At 45.8% G+C, this 13,129-nt stretch overlaps 1 protein-coding gene across 1 annotated transcript in view; it reads right to left on the reverse strand.

The window, feature by feature from the left end:
- Positions 1-13,129, reverse strand: part of LOC148520046 (janus kinase and microtubule-interacting protein 2) — a 138,832-nt gene that overhangs the window by 70,604 nt on the left and 55,099 nt on the right. Inside the window, exon 2 of the mRNA XM_088475779.1 lies at positions 1,570-1,619. The gene's annotated coding sequence lies outside the window, so the exon portion shown is untranslated. The remainder of the gene's footprint in view (positions 1-1,569; positions 1,620-13,129) is intronic.

The following is a 13,129-nucleotide window of genomic DNA, read 5'->3' on the forward strand; positions in this document are numbered from 1 at the left end:
TATACATCAGTCAGGTAAGGCTCTGGGTGGTAATGGTCTAATGGTCAAGAACACTGTAACTAAAAGACCACATGGTCATTATGTAGTAGTGTTGTTGACTTTCAGATTCTAAATTAACCATCATGTTTACAGTTGTATTACCGGCCCCTGTGAAATGTTTAAATAGCACTGTCAATATCTCGCTTTGGCATTCTGGGGTTCATATACTGATTGCCGACATTATGAACGTCGACAAGATGCATGTATTGTCCTATGTATGTATGGTCACAGCAACACTACATTTACTATTATTGCAGCTAGTGTATTACAGATATTTTCCTCACAAGCTGAGTCTTCAAGTATAGGATTCTTTGAGCTCTGGCTCAAGTTCAACACTATCCTGTAATGTAGTATCAGTGCCTCTCTGTATAATCGCCTTGCTATTTCCACCTAAGTGCGCCATGCTACTTTCATCCAAATATTTGAACATCTGTTTGTTTTTTGACAGACACTATTGTCAATCGAAAGTCCTAGATCCAAAAATCAAATACAAAGCTATGCGCCCCATTAACTGCATTTGTACTCTAGAAAATCTGTATACCTGTGCCAATGAGCTCCTAAAATGGCTTGTACAGTATGTGCTAAAATTAATATTAAGGTGAGAGCAGTCATTCATGGCTATCTTTTATTGAGCCTGTGATGCCCCACCATTACCAGCAATTTCATGACATTTCCATTGCACATTGTGGGCTTCACTTTTAATTGAATTGGCCCCATAACATATATCGGTTTACACAATATAGTGCTGCAGTCTTATGTTTCATAGTGAGTTAATTTTAGAACATTTTTATCTTTTGCTTCACCCTTAGCAAAATATGTCTATTGCTTCATGTCTATAGCCGTGCACATTGACACAATCAGTGTCACAATCAAAAGAAGGGAGATCAAGGCAGCTCACAATATGAATGGCTCAGAATAGTTTGATGCAATTTATAATGAATTACGAATTGCGATTAAGTTTCAGACTGACTCTATATAAGACTGGGTACACACTAGGGAAATAGCTGCACGATTTGTAATTTCCAGGCAAATTGGAATAACAAATTGTGCATATCGTGTAGTGTCCATGCACAAATGCGCGCTCCCACGGGTCATACACGATATTTTAAAGTCGGTGGTGCTGCACGGTGATTCAGAAGATATTGTGTACGAGGTGGTGCAGTTTAATGAAGATCAGAATGAGATACTGTTTCGTCATTCATTAAATTGCACAGTGTGTATGAGCAATCACTGGTGATCTGGAACATCCCTTCGTCCCGATTGCTCGTCGTTCTGATGTGTACCCACCATAAGGCTCTGCATGTTTTAATTTCAATCCCTAATTGTACAGAAGTGCTGAATTTGTTGTTGCTATTTAATGAATAATAGTAATAATATTAATAATAAGGCAAATAAAGACACACAAGCTACTTTTAATACAATAGGTGAAATTTTGTGTAATGCATTTTATACGCTGCATCATCTGTCGTCTCCACATGAAATATCAGATCATCATCAAATTTTTTTGCATCAAAAATAAGTTCCACTCACCTGTGCCCTCAACCATCTACATCCATCATCTCCAGCCCCCCTGTCCATATCTGTTGGGAAGAGAAACACAGAATGATGAATATGTGTATTTTACATAAGAACTAGTAATTAATGGGGCATAAAAACATAATTATTGTGCCTTTATAATACCCAGACAGTATCTTGTCTATGTAACACTCTGTAGTATTATTATACTATTTACTATACTATATATGTGCCTATTATTGCACTATAATTGACGTGCTGCAGAATTGTGAAAATTGGTTTGGATATGAAGGTGTTAAAGTGCGCCTAGCTAGGTTTCCTATATATGGCAATAAAAATAAAATAAAAAACAATAGCCTTCATATATACCAAAATGGGAGAATCTAATAAATACAATTATACTATTATAACAAGTATACTTCTTACCCTGTCTCAGTGAGCAGTGAAAATTAATTGTACTCTACAGAGCAGTGTCTGCAGACTATAAGAGCTCAATTATTTACCAAGATAAGGTGCTTGGTTGCTACACCCTTATAGAACCCTGGAGTTTCACTGGGAGATAAAAACCAGGGCTAGCCCTATCACAGTTAATAGAATAAGATAATTACTTCACACTCTAGAGCTGGAACATGTACAAACATTCTATAAAACCATAAATGTGAACAATGCAGACATGACTAATATATACGTAAATGCATTTATATAAGCCAAAACCAGGGTGATCAATAACCAACAAAGAGCAGTAAGTGTCAAGGAGCAGTATCACAGATGGGAGGGAGAGGTTGTGAGCAGTGTGTGGTTTATGTGCACAGATGCTGATGCAGCACTATGGTATGTTACAGTACTGGGCTGGGAGCAGCTGTTTTATCAAGATAGATTTTTGCCGTATCACTTACTTATAAGTTATAATAGGCTTGTTAGACACGCCTCTAACTGGCCAGCCAGTTGTAGACATCCCCAATTGCTAGCATTTATATATCTTCATGCAACTGACAGCTAATTGTGTTCTGTCTACCATACATACTCGTATATATTAAGTAACTAAATGCAATGACAATCTCTCAATTGTACTAATATTATTTATTTATAAAGCACCACTAATTATGTAGAGCTGTACAGTGTAATATTTGTCATTCACATCTGTCCTGTCCCGTTAAAGCTTACTGTCTAATTTCCCTAACACACTAGTATGGCACCAGATGATTAAGTATCTACCTCACCGCAGGGGATACTTATCACCGGAGCAATTCAGATTGCAAAAGCCGCAGGTGGGTGTCTCAAACATTTCTCTGCATCTGCGACATTTGCATATTTTCGCATAGCAGCTGCATACAAAGACGCAGCAGCCGCGGGATTAGTGTACATTTCTGAATCAGAGGATATTTGGCCTTGTGCAGAGTAGCACGCAGCTATATAACGACCACACCGATACGATCCATGCACCTGTGAATATAGCCATCATCATTATCAGTGTGCACATGCACCAGGCCTATGCTAAAGAGCTGTCTGCACTGGTGGTACGAAGAAGGAAAGGTGAGCGCTACCATCAGTCCTGTGTCATGCCAACAGTACAGCTTCCTGATACCATTCATGTGTGGGGTTGCTTCTCAGCCAAGGGAGTGGGCTCACTCACAATGTTGCCTAAGAACACAGCCATGAATAAAGAATGGTGCCAAACATCCTCCAAGAGCAACTTCTCCCAACCATCCAAGAACAGTTTGGTGATGAACAACGCCTTTTCCAGCATGATGGAGCACCTTGTCATAAGGCAAAAGTGATAACTAAGTGTCTCAGGGAACAAAACATCGACATTTTGTGTCCAAACTCCCCAGACCTTAATCCCATTGAGAATTTGTGGTCAATCCTCAAGAGGCGGGTGGACAAACAAAAACCCACAAATTCTGACAAACTCCAAGTATTGATTAGGCAAGAATGGGCGGCCATCAGTCAGTATGTGGCCCAGAAGATGATTAACAGCCAGGGTGAATTGCAGAGGTCTTGAAAAAGAAGGGTCAACACTGCAAATATTGACTCTTTGCATAAACTTAATGTAATTGTCAATACAAGCCTGAGGGGCCTATTCATCAACACTAAAATAACGTTTTTAAGGACATTTTCCTTAATTAACGTTATTTTAGTATTCATGTAGAGACTTAACACAGGAGATATCACTGATATTTCCTTGCTAAGTCCCCCTGCGTTAATTAATTCCCACACTCCCCATACATTAGTACGGGGATATGGAAATTATTGTATTCATCAAATTCCGAAAATTATGTATTTTCGGAATTTGATGGTGTTACCATATGCCACAGTGAGGTGGCACATAGTAGGTAACACTTACCTGCTTCCAGCTGGGCAGGTACCCCGGCGTCTTTCTCCATTGCTCTGGACTCTCCTCTGGCTCTGTCTGCTCTCCCCAGCAGAGCACAATAAAGTTTAGATTAAAAAAAAGTTTTTTTTCTCTAAAAAGTACTGTGTTTTGTTGGTAGACCACATGACAGCATAGCAGACGGAGCCAGAGGCGGCTGCGTGAGCAGGTAAGTCGGGGACGGGGGTGAGGTGAGCGGAGGGGGCAGGTGAGCAGAGGGGGCAGGGGACACACACACAAAATTACCGCTGCTGTAGGCAGTGCTGCGCATGCGCTGGCTTTACGACTGTAACAGCGCATGCACAGCACGGATTCCAGCTGCGGTAAGTTAGAGTAGAGAGTGATAACTATCTATTTCATGGAAAGCTGTTATCGCAAAAATGACAGCTTTTCAAAATAGATAGTTATGGGGAGGAGGAATGATGAATTCCTCCGGTAGTTAGGTAGAACTCCATGTGAGTTCTAAACCTAATTACCTCCAGAGAAAGTTTAGGTATGATGAATAGGCCCCTGAGACACTTATGAAATGCTTGTAATTTTACTTCAGTATACCATAGTAACATCTGACAAAAAGGTCTAAAAACACTGAAGCAGCAAACTTTGTGAAAATCAATACTTGTGTCATTCTCAAAACTTTTGGCCATGGCTGTATGTTAGCAAGCAATGCAAAGGAAACCCGTCCCATTCATTATAATAGTCGCAATCAGAAATGGCACTTTATGCTTGTTTAACACTATTAGGTATAATAAGATATTTTATTATATTATCTAGACTACCAGATATATGAGCACTGACTTGCTATAAGGTTTTGTAAAGGGCATCCCTGCTTCTGGGTTGTGTACCACAGGAATGAACACTGATTACTAAAACTAATTTGATGTCTCTGAAATGACAAGACTGATGGCTGAAAGATGTCAGGCTGATTGGATAGATCAGCTGATAAGGAATGTACGTGCTTACAAGCACCAAATCGAGAGAGCTAGGGCTGCTTATGCTGCAGAATCCTGCCAGATCTCCTTTGTGCAGCTTGTTCTCTGCACAACTGCAGTGCAGAATGTAAATGAGATAGTATGATGGCTGGTCACAGCTGTCATCTCAGGTGCCAAGGAAAAGAGCATCCTGCGTACTGACATGATGCTGGATAATAACAGATTACAATAATACTACAATATCCACATCCTAAGCTCAATAATGATTATTTTATCCAACTACAATCGATCCTGGGAACTCATATATGACATTTTAGGTACACATTCAAATATAACTGGGTAGTTTCATATCTGGATCAAGGAGGGTGGCACTAGAACCCATCGGCTCTCCAATGAGATGTGACCTCCGACATGTGCCTTCTACACATGTCATTCGCCGTGTCTTTCTCTCCTCTCTGTCCGGCATGCATGGATGTGCCCCTGAGTAGAGCCGCAAGTGTGGGAGCCTCATGAGTCCCCAATATCCACTGTGCCACCACATATATATATATTAATAATAATAATAATAATAATTGTATTTATATACCGCTTTTCTCCCGCAGGACTCAAAGTCACTTTTCAGACATCAGAAAACATGGTACATTGTTCAAGGATTAGGTATTGCAGAAAATAGAAAACCACATGGAGATAATTAAAATCAACCAGAAACTAAAGAGCACAATAAATATATTGCAGGGTTGGTGCAGACATTTTGCTAAATAACTTCCACGGGTTATAGATTTCACCAACAAATTCTCTGATCAGCTGTCTCTGCACCGTAGCAATGAAGAGTTGCTCCAGTGCTCACGGCGAGTATGGATGTTAATGATTGGGGCCCGTCCTGGGCAACTTGATAATTAACATAATAAATATGGCCCTTAGAATTCAATGTAATATTTGCATAAAAGCTCTGAAGTTAAATTATTTATCATTGCATATCACAACAATTTCACGACTCTCTATTACTTCCCACATGCTGGGACTGGGGCTCCGAAAAAAGTCCAGCAGAGTTAATGTGCAGGTACAGCCATCAGGCCAAAGCTGTTTAACAGAAAGGTATCCAAAGAGGATCCCTCTCTGAAATTTTTTGAGAATATGTAACCTATGTTCTACAATGGACTAACACCATCTCAAGATGAGGATAGCTAGCTCTGCCAAACTCAAAAAAAGCTCAGTACTGTATATTGCCTGGGCCACACAGGCTTTAGGGCCTGATTCAGAGCCACTCCCTACTGGCGAGCGCTCGCTCTGAATCAGGGCGTTTTTTTTTCTCTTCAGGCCGCTCACTAAGCTGTGGGAAACCCCCCACAGCTTTTGCAAGCACCCTGGAGCCCGTCACGATTATCGTGACCATCGGGCTTGCGAGGAGACCCTGTGGTAGGGTTTCAGCTCATGCAAGCCCGAGTGGACTCCCTGCTCTAATAGAGCAGGGAGTCCACTACTGACATCACTAGTGATGTCAGTAGGGCCGCCCACAAATGCCAGGCGTTCCTAAGGGAACGCCTGCGTTTGTGCAGCCACCCCCCCTCCCCGCCTACAAAACGGGGCGGGCTGTCAATCAACATTGACAGCCACCCTGTCTTGTAGCGAGACCTGTACCGACGCAGTGGGGGACCATCGACCCGCTTGCGGGCGCTGTGCGCTTGTAAGCGGCTCTGAATCAGGCCCTTAGTTCACATTCATCTATACAGCATATACAGCCCAATGTCCATCATAACAATAGATACAATACAGGTAAAAGGGAACCTATAATCTGCTGTGACACCTGGACACATGGAGGTTACAGAGGCGATCTGGACTTACTTAAAGGTCTGCTCTTGACCCTGGGCCTGATTCAGCAAGGAATGCACGCTAGCAGACGCACGCACCCATCTGCTGCCAGTATATGCTAATCAATGCACGCGCACGGAGACCGCAGCACAAGATGCAGACGCCCAGCCCCATATTAAGCCGCCCATCTCCCTTGACTCACAGCCTGATTAGCACACAAGATAGCATAAACATCGGTAACATCGAGAACCATCGGGCCCAATAGTCGTTGACCTGACCTGCAGCAGGATTTTGGCCACTTCCTGTGTCTAGATTACGGTATGGCAGTGTATGCCGCTGCACTGACTTAATTATCAACACCCCTATAACGGCGTTATAACGCCTGCATTCGCCTGACCACCCCCGTCACCACCCACAAACGGCACTTCTTGTCAATCAGTTTTGGAAGGGTCTGCGTACACACTGCGTGTAGTCTGCGTACCATAATCCAATCACACTGGAAAGTTTGCGCACACGCAGTGCAATGCATACGCATGCACAGAGCAAAAACATTGGCCAAGTGCGTGCGTTCTCTCCTTTGCGTTCCTTGCTGAATCAGGCCCTCTGTTGCTCCGGCGATAACTATTCACCATCGCAGATCCACAACTCAACTCTAGCATTCCAAATGCACCAGATAACTGCAAAAGTGTTCACGAACCACCAACGACAGAGGAGAAGATCACACTCTAATACAGACTTCCTCCATTTCAAATTTATGCTTTCATCCTACAGTGCTGGGGTGATCTTTGAAATCTGCACCATTGCATTTAAGGCCAGTTATGGACTGAGCACTATTTTCTCAGAACGTAGATGACAAAGTAAAAAATTTCCCCCTGCTGAGTGCAACAGAAACATTTATTACTGCAATCCTTTAGCTCTGTACTATCCTGACTTCCAATATTCTAGATATCTCCATCTGGGTTGTCAGTATCGTGGCAGCTGCAATTATCGGATCATTATACCACTGTTTTCTACACTTACGATTTTTTTAATTCAATTTATCACATCCATTACTGAATGCTAGTGCTCTAAGTTATTGCTTTGTACTTATACCATGTAAAATTTTCTTGCACAGTATGCTGTTATCCCACGCATTGTTTTATAAATGAACTTTCTGCTGTTCTTTTGCTCTTACTGAAATGTCGTTATTGCTGACATCAGCCTTGTTAGCTAGTGGAGTGCTTGCTTTTATCTCTGTGTCAGGGTCAGAGAACTACAGTTAGCATTGACACTAGAGTATTTACAGAGAAGAGAAACCGAAAGATTGCATAAGAAAAGAGGTGTTTTAAACCTCTAGGATGGGGGCAGGCATGTATGCAAATTACTTGTGGGAGTTAGCCTATGGCAAGCAGGGGCGGGTTTGTAACAGGAACATTATATAGTCGGCTAAAAGTGTGGGCCAAAGCCTCTTTGTTCCAGATTCTGGTCAGTGACAGAGATTAGCAGTGTTTAAGTTTGATTACATTGGTGATTGTTTTCTTTTGTTTTGCTTTATTTCTTATTGTATATCTCTATCCCTGCTGTATTCTCTCTCCCTATTCTGCTGTCATTTCTTTCTTCACAGTTTATTTTTCATCTCTCTTTTTTCACTGATTAAAGCCTGCCCCTGTTTATGGCCCTGTCCCTCTTGATGCATGCCCCATCCCCGCCGCTGCGTACCCCCTCCTGCCCGCTCTGTTTGGCCATAATGTGAGCAGAGCTCACGCTGGCGCCGTGGAGCGGCCTCTGCAGGCGGATCCTGCTCCCGGCGCCGCAGCTGATAGGACGCGGGGCACACACCAGCGTAGGGGAACGGCCTCTGCCGCGAACACGGCAGATTCCGTTCCCATCGCGGCTCTTGCCGGGGAACGGCGTCGCGGGGTGGCCCCTGCCGCGTTTGCGGCGGGTGGTGCCCCCGGCGCCATTGCTGATAGGCGGCGGAGTACGCACCGGCGCCCGGCTCTGCTGAGCCCGGGCCCGGCCGTGGATCCTGCTGCAGGAGCAGTTAGGTGCCCCCGGCGCCATTGCTGATAGGCGGCGGAGTACGCGCCGGTGCCCGGCTCTGCTGAGCCCGGGCCCGGCCGTGGATCCTGCTGCAGGAGCAGATAGTCACGGGCGGGAGCGCACCGCGTCAGCGGCACGCGGGTGCGCTCTCACATCCGACACCCGGGACATAACCTCCGGTAAAAGGAGGAGGTCCAGGCAGGGAGGTAGGGCAGAGCCCAGTGTTCATAGAGGGTCATCCTTACCTAGGGGCCTCCCCGTTCCCCGCTCACAGCGGGGCGACCGCCATGTTAGTGAGTGGGGGGCGGGGCTTAGTTGACAGGGCAGCCATTTTACAGCCAGTTTGTCCCCAGCTCCTGTTACCGAGTCTGGGGCTCAGGGCCCTAGTGCTAGTGGGATGACGCCAGCTCAGTCAGCCCCTGTAGTTTTGAGTATTGTCGCCCTCCCCCCATTGCTGCGCAGCCAGAACCCTCAGCCATCGTGTCAGCCTGACCAACTCTGGCTGCTGTGTTTGCCCCATTTTTAGCAGCTCCGCCAGCTGTTAATTTGTATAGCCAAAATGTCGCGCCTGCTAACGTTAACCCCGCAAGGGCGCAAGGGGGGTCGGAGGTAGAGCAGTTGGCGCAAGCATTGAGAGCTATTGCCCCTAGCTTGGTCCAGCAAAGTGTAGTCACTACAGCACCCTCCCTGCCGATGAGTCAGGGTGCTGGTCAGGGCGGTGCAGATGTTAGGTGGCCTGCCGCAGAGGCGGCAGCTAGTGTCCTTTCCCCTTTTTTAGATGACGTCGTCAACGAAGGGGAGCTTGTGGACGAGGATGTCGGAGAAAGGCCGTCTGGATTTTCCTCTGATATCGTGACATCGGAGGGTTCAGGTGGGTCTTTCTCAGACTCTAGTTCTTTGACATTTTCTTTTGCTTCCTCTACCTCTAACGCAGACAGCGCTGGCAGAGTGCGCAAGAGAGCAGCAAAATATGCAAAATTGGAGGCAAGGCGGCGCTCGAGGCGTAGGCAACGCATCCCTAAGCGTAAGCTGATAGAGAAGGGTTTGGAAGGTTCTGCAGGGGTTCACTGTGACAACACCGCTGTATTGCAAGGTTTAAGGGCAACTTGCCGCAGTAAGATACGCAAGGGAGTCTATGTGGATATTTTTGCTCTTACGGAGAAAACTAAGAAGGCGTTTAAAGCAGCTAGGGCAAAGGGCGGAATAGGTTTGGAAGCGTTCAAGTCTTACAATTAATGGGTTGGCCGGTTTTTGCATTTTCTTGGCTTGATATTTGGAGACGCGTCCAGAGGAGCACTTGAACGTCATTAGGTACCTGCATTTAATTCACAGCATGCAGTTATTCGCAAGGGTCATGGCTTGGCGCGCTTACGATGAAGAATTTAATCGCAAGCAAGATGGCAGACAGGTGATGGATCTAGGCTGGAAGGAGGTGGAGGTATGGCTGGAGGTCACACAGCCTTTGCGTCCTGCGTATGAGGGGTACAACGCGAACAAAACTGATAGTTTGGTTCATCAGGGCCAATAGCAGGCGTTTGGGGGCATATGCTTCGTTTTTAATAATTATACCTGTACGCAGGGACGAAAATGTAGTTTTCATCACCTCTGCTTGCGATGTGGTGGCAACCAGCCAGCTGCCAAGTGTTTCAAAGTGGGTGCCCAGCAGCAACCTGCTCAGCCAGCAAAAGGCGCTAGGGCTAAGTAAAGCTCCTTCCCCCGTCCGTGTCACAGCGATTGCGAAATGGTTGATTTGGTACCCGGTCCTGCAGGACGCAGAATTTTATTAGAAGGGTTTTCATTTACATATTTGCAGGGATGTTGACACAGTCTCCCCTAGGAATTTCAAGTCTGCGTTTGAGTTGCCCCACATGCTTAGGGAGAGGGTCGATGGTGAAGTTAGCTTAGGGCGCATGGCGGGTCTTTTTGCAGAAACCCCCATTAGGTATCTTGTTGTTTCCCCGGTGGGTGTGGTTACCAAGAAGATTCCAGGAAAATACAGGCTCATTCGGCATCTCTCTTATCCACCAGGCTCGTCAGTAATGATGCTATACCATTGAGGTTTCCTCGGTGGTGTACCAGTCATTTGACGAAGCTTTGGACATGGTTAGGTGTTATGATCCGGGCACACTGTTGGCTAGGATAGATGTTGAGTCAGCTTTTCGCCTACTTCCATTACACCCAGAGTCATTCAGATTTATGGGTTTTTGCTTGGACGACGGATATTACATAGACAAGTGCTTGCCTATGGGATGTTCTGTGTCATGTGCGTTTTTTGAGCGATTTAGCACTTTTCTACACTGATGCGTGGAGTTTTCTTGCGGTGGTCATGGGATAGCCCACTATCTCGATGTCTTTCTGTGCGTCGGCCCTTCCGGTTCAGATAGATGTAGTGATGTGTTGTTTTCTTTGCAAGCGCTGTTTTTTCATTTTTGGAGTTCCGTTGCTGCGGACAAAATTGAGGGCCCTTCTTGCTTGTCATCCCTCCTGGGCCTATTAAACTTCGCCTGTAAGGTCATACCAATGGCAGAGTTTTTTCCGCGTAAGCTGGGAAGGGCCACGGCTGGGGTCGCTAAACCGAGACATTTGCTACATTTAACCTCAGAGATTAAGCGGGACCTCTCTGTCTGGGTTTCATTTCTTCAGGATTTTAATGGCGTTCGGTTGGATGTCTCCAGCCGCTGACAATTTGCGGCTGCAGCTGTTCACCGGCGCAGCAGGCGCCACAGGGTTCGGATGCTACCTCGATGGTTCCTGGTGTGTTGGTCGTTGGCTGGAGGAATGGGTGGGAAAGGGTTTGACTAAGGTCTTGCTCCTTCTCGAACTTTTCCCATAATGGTTTCCTTTGAAATCTGGGGGAAACGGTTACGCAATCGCAGCATCATTATCAGGTGCGACAACCTGGGCGTGGTCCATGCGACCAGTCAGAAATGCGCGGCTTCCCTGCTGGTTTTGCGTTTGCTAGCGCAGCTGGTGCTCACATGTTTGCGCTGTAACATCATGTTTAAGGCACGACACGTTCCTGGGGTGGAGAATGAGATAGCTGATGCGTTGTCACGTTGTCAGTGGCCTAAATTCCAATGTTTGGCCCCTGGTTCTGACGCTGCGCTTTGCCCCTCTTATTTTTGACAGAGTGATCAAGCCGGCATGGGGGGCTTAGCAGAACAGTCTCTAGCCTTCTCCACATTGCGAGCATACCGTCAGGCATGGAATGAACGGGAAAATTATTCCCGTAGCAGCAGGCAGGTAGATAAGAGTCTGTATCGTTCGATGCTTTCTTTTATTTGGAGTCTCCATTTGGCTGGCAGATCCAGGGCTTCGGTTACGCGCTCTTTGGCAGGCATTGCTTTTTATTGTAAGTTGAAGGGACAGCCTGACTTTTTACAAAAAGCGTTCTGATCATGAAGGCTTTAAAGGGTTGGGCACGGGTCTCCCGGCCAGTAGCTGACCGTAGGAAACCTGTGGACGCTCATTTGCTTCCAGCAGTATTGGGGGCAGTTCACGAGTTGCTCTTACCGAGTACGAGGCGGTCCTGATCCAATTGGCGTTTTCAATGGCTTTTCACGGCGCCTTGCGGGTATTCAGAGCCGGTGGCATCTTCCAAATGGGTTGATGACACCATGCTCCTCTCGGATATCTCGGTCAATGTAAGGTCCGTGCTGTGTTAGGATACGGCGGTCAAAGACCGACCAGGCTGGTAAGGTTGGTGGATCTCGTTGAGTGCGTCTAAGGATGAACGGATCTGCCTTGTGGCACTAGCGATGTGCTACGCATTATTACGGCCGGATGTCCCTGGTTCATGGCTCATGCATTTGGACAGGACTCCGCTTACCAAATACCAGTTTGGTTGGTTTGGAAGAGGTGTGTATCAGGTTTAGTCCTCCTGCCTCAGGATTTTGGTACACACCCGTTTCGGATCGGAGCCGCAATTTCGCCGGCAGCTGCGGGTTTCTCGGCATCAGCACTTCAGGCCCTGGGATGTTGGAAATCGGATAGTTTTATAAAGTTACATTAGACCTAGGCGTTAAGGTCCTCTGTTTAAAATCATGTCACAGTGTGTTCTGGTGACGTTTATATTTTATGCTTGCCTGCTTTTTTGTCATATCTCATGTACTGTCTTGTCTTGTCTGTTACCCCTGTCCATCCTACTCGGGATTAGCTACTCGCCATTGCTGGCAATGGGAGTCTTGAGGGATTTTACAATTTTTACCTGAACTGACGGATTCAATTCGGCTATTCTCAATCATTTAATTAGGCCATAGTCCATCCCTCAGCAGGTTTTTATTTTACCTCTTGCCGAGTTCACCTGTTTTTTCCCAATTCCCCCCCACCCATTCTTCCCCTTTGTGTCTTCTGTTTGTCAAAGCCACTTTAAATAGTAAAGTCGGCGACCAATAGAAAATTTTTCTTTTTGGCAGATACTCACTTATGTTCTATCAGATCCCAC

This window comes from Taudactylus pleione, unplaced genomic scaffold (assembly GCF_031769625.1).
Source record: "Taudactylus pleione unplaced genomic scaffold, aTauple2 ptg000178l, whole genome shotgun sequence".
Classification (NCBI taxonomy): domain Eukaryota; kingdom Metazoa; phylum Chordata; class Amphibia; order Anura; family Myobatrachidae; genus Taudactylus; species Taudactylus pleione.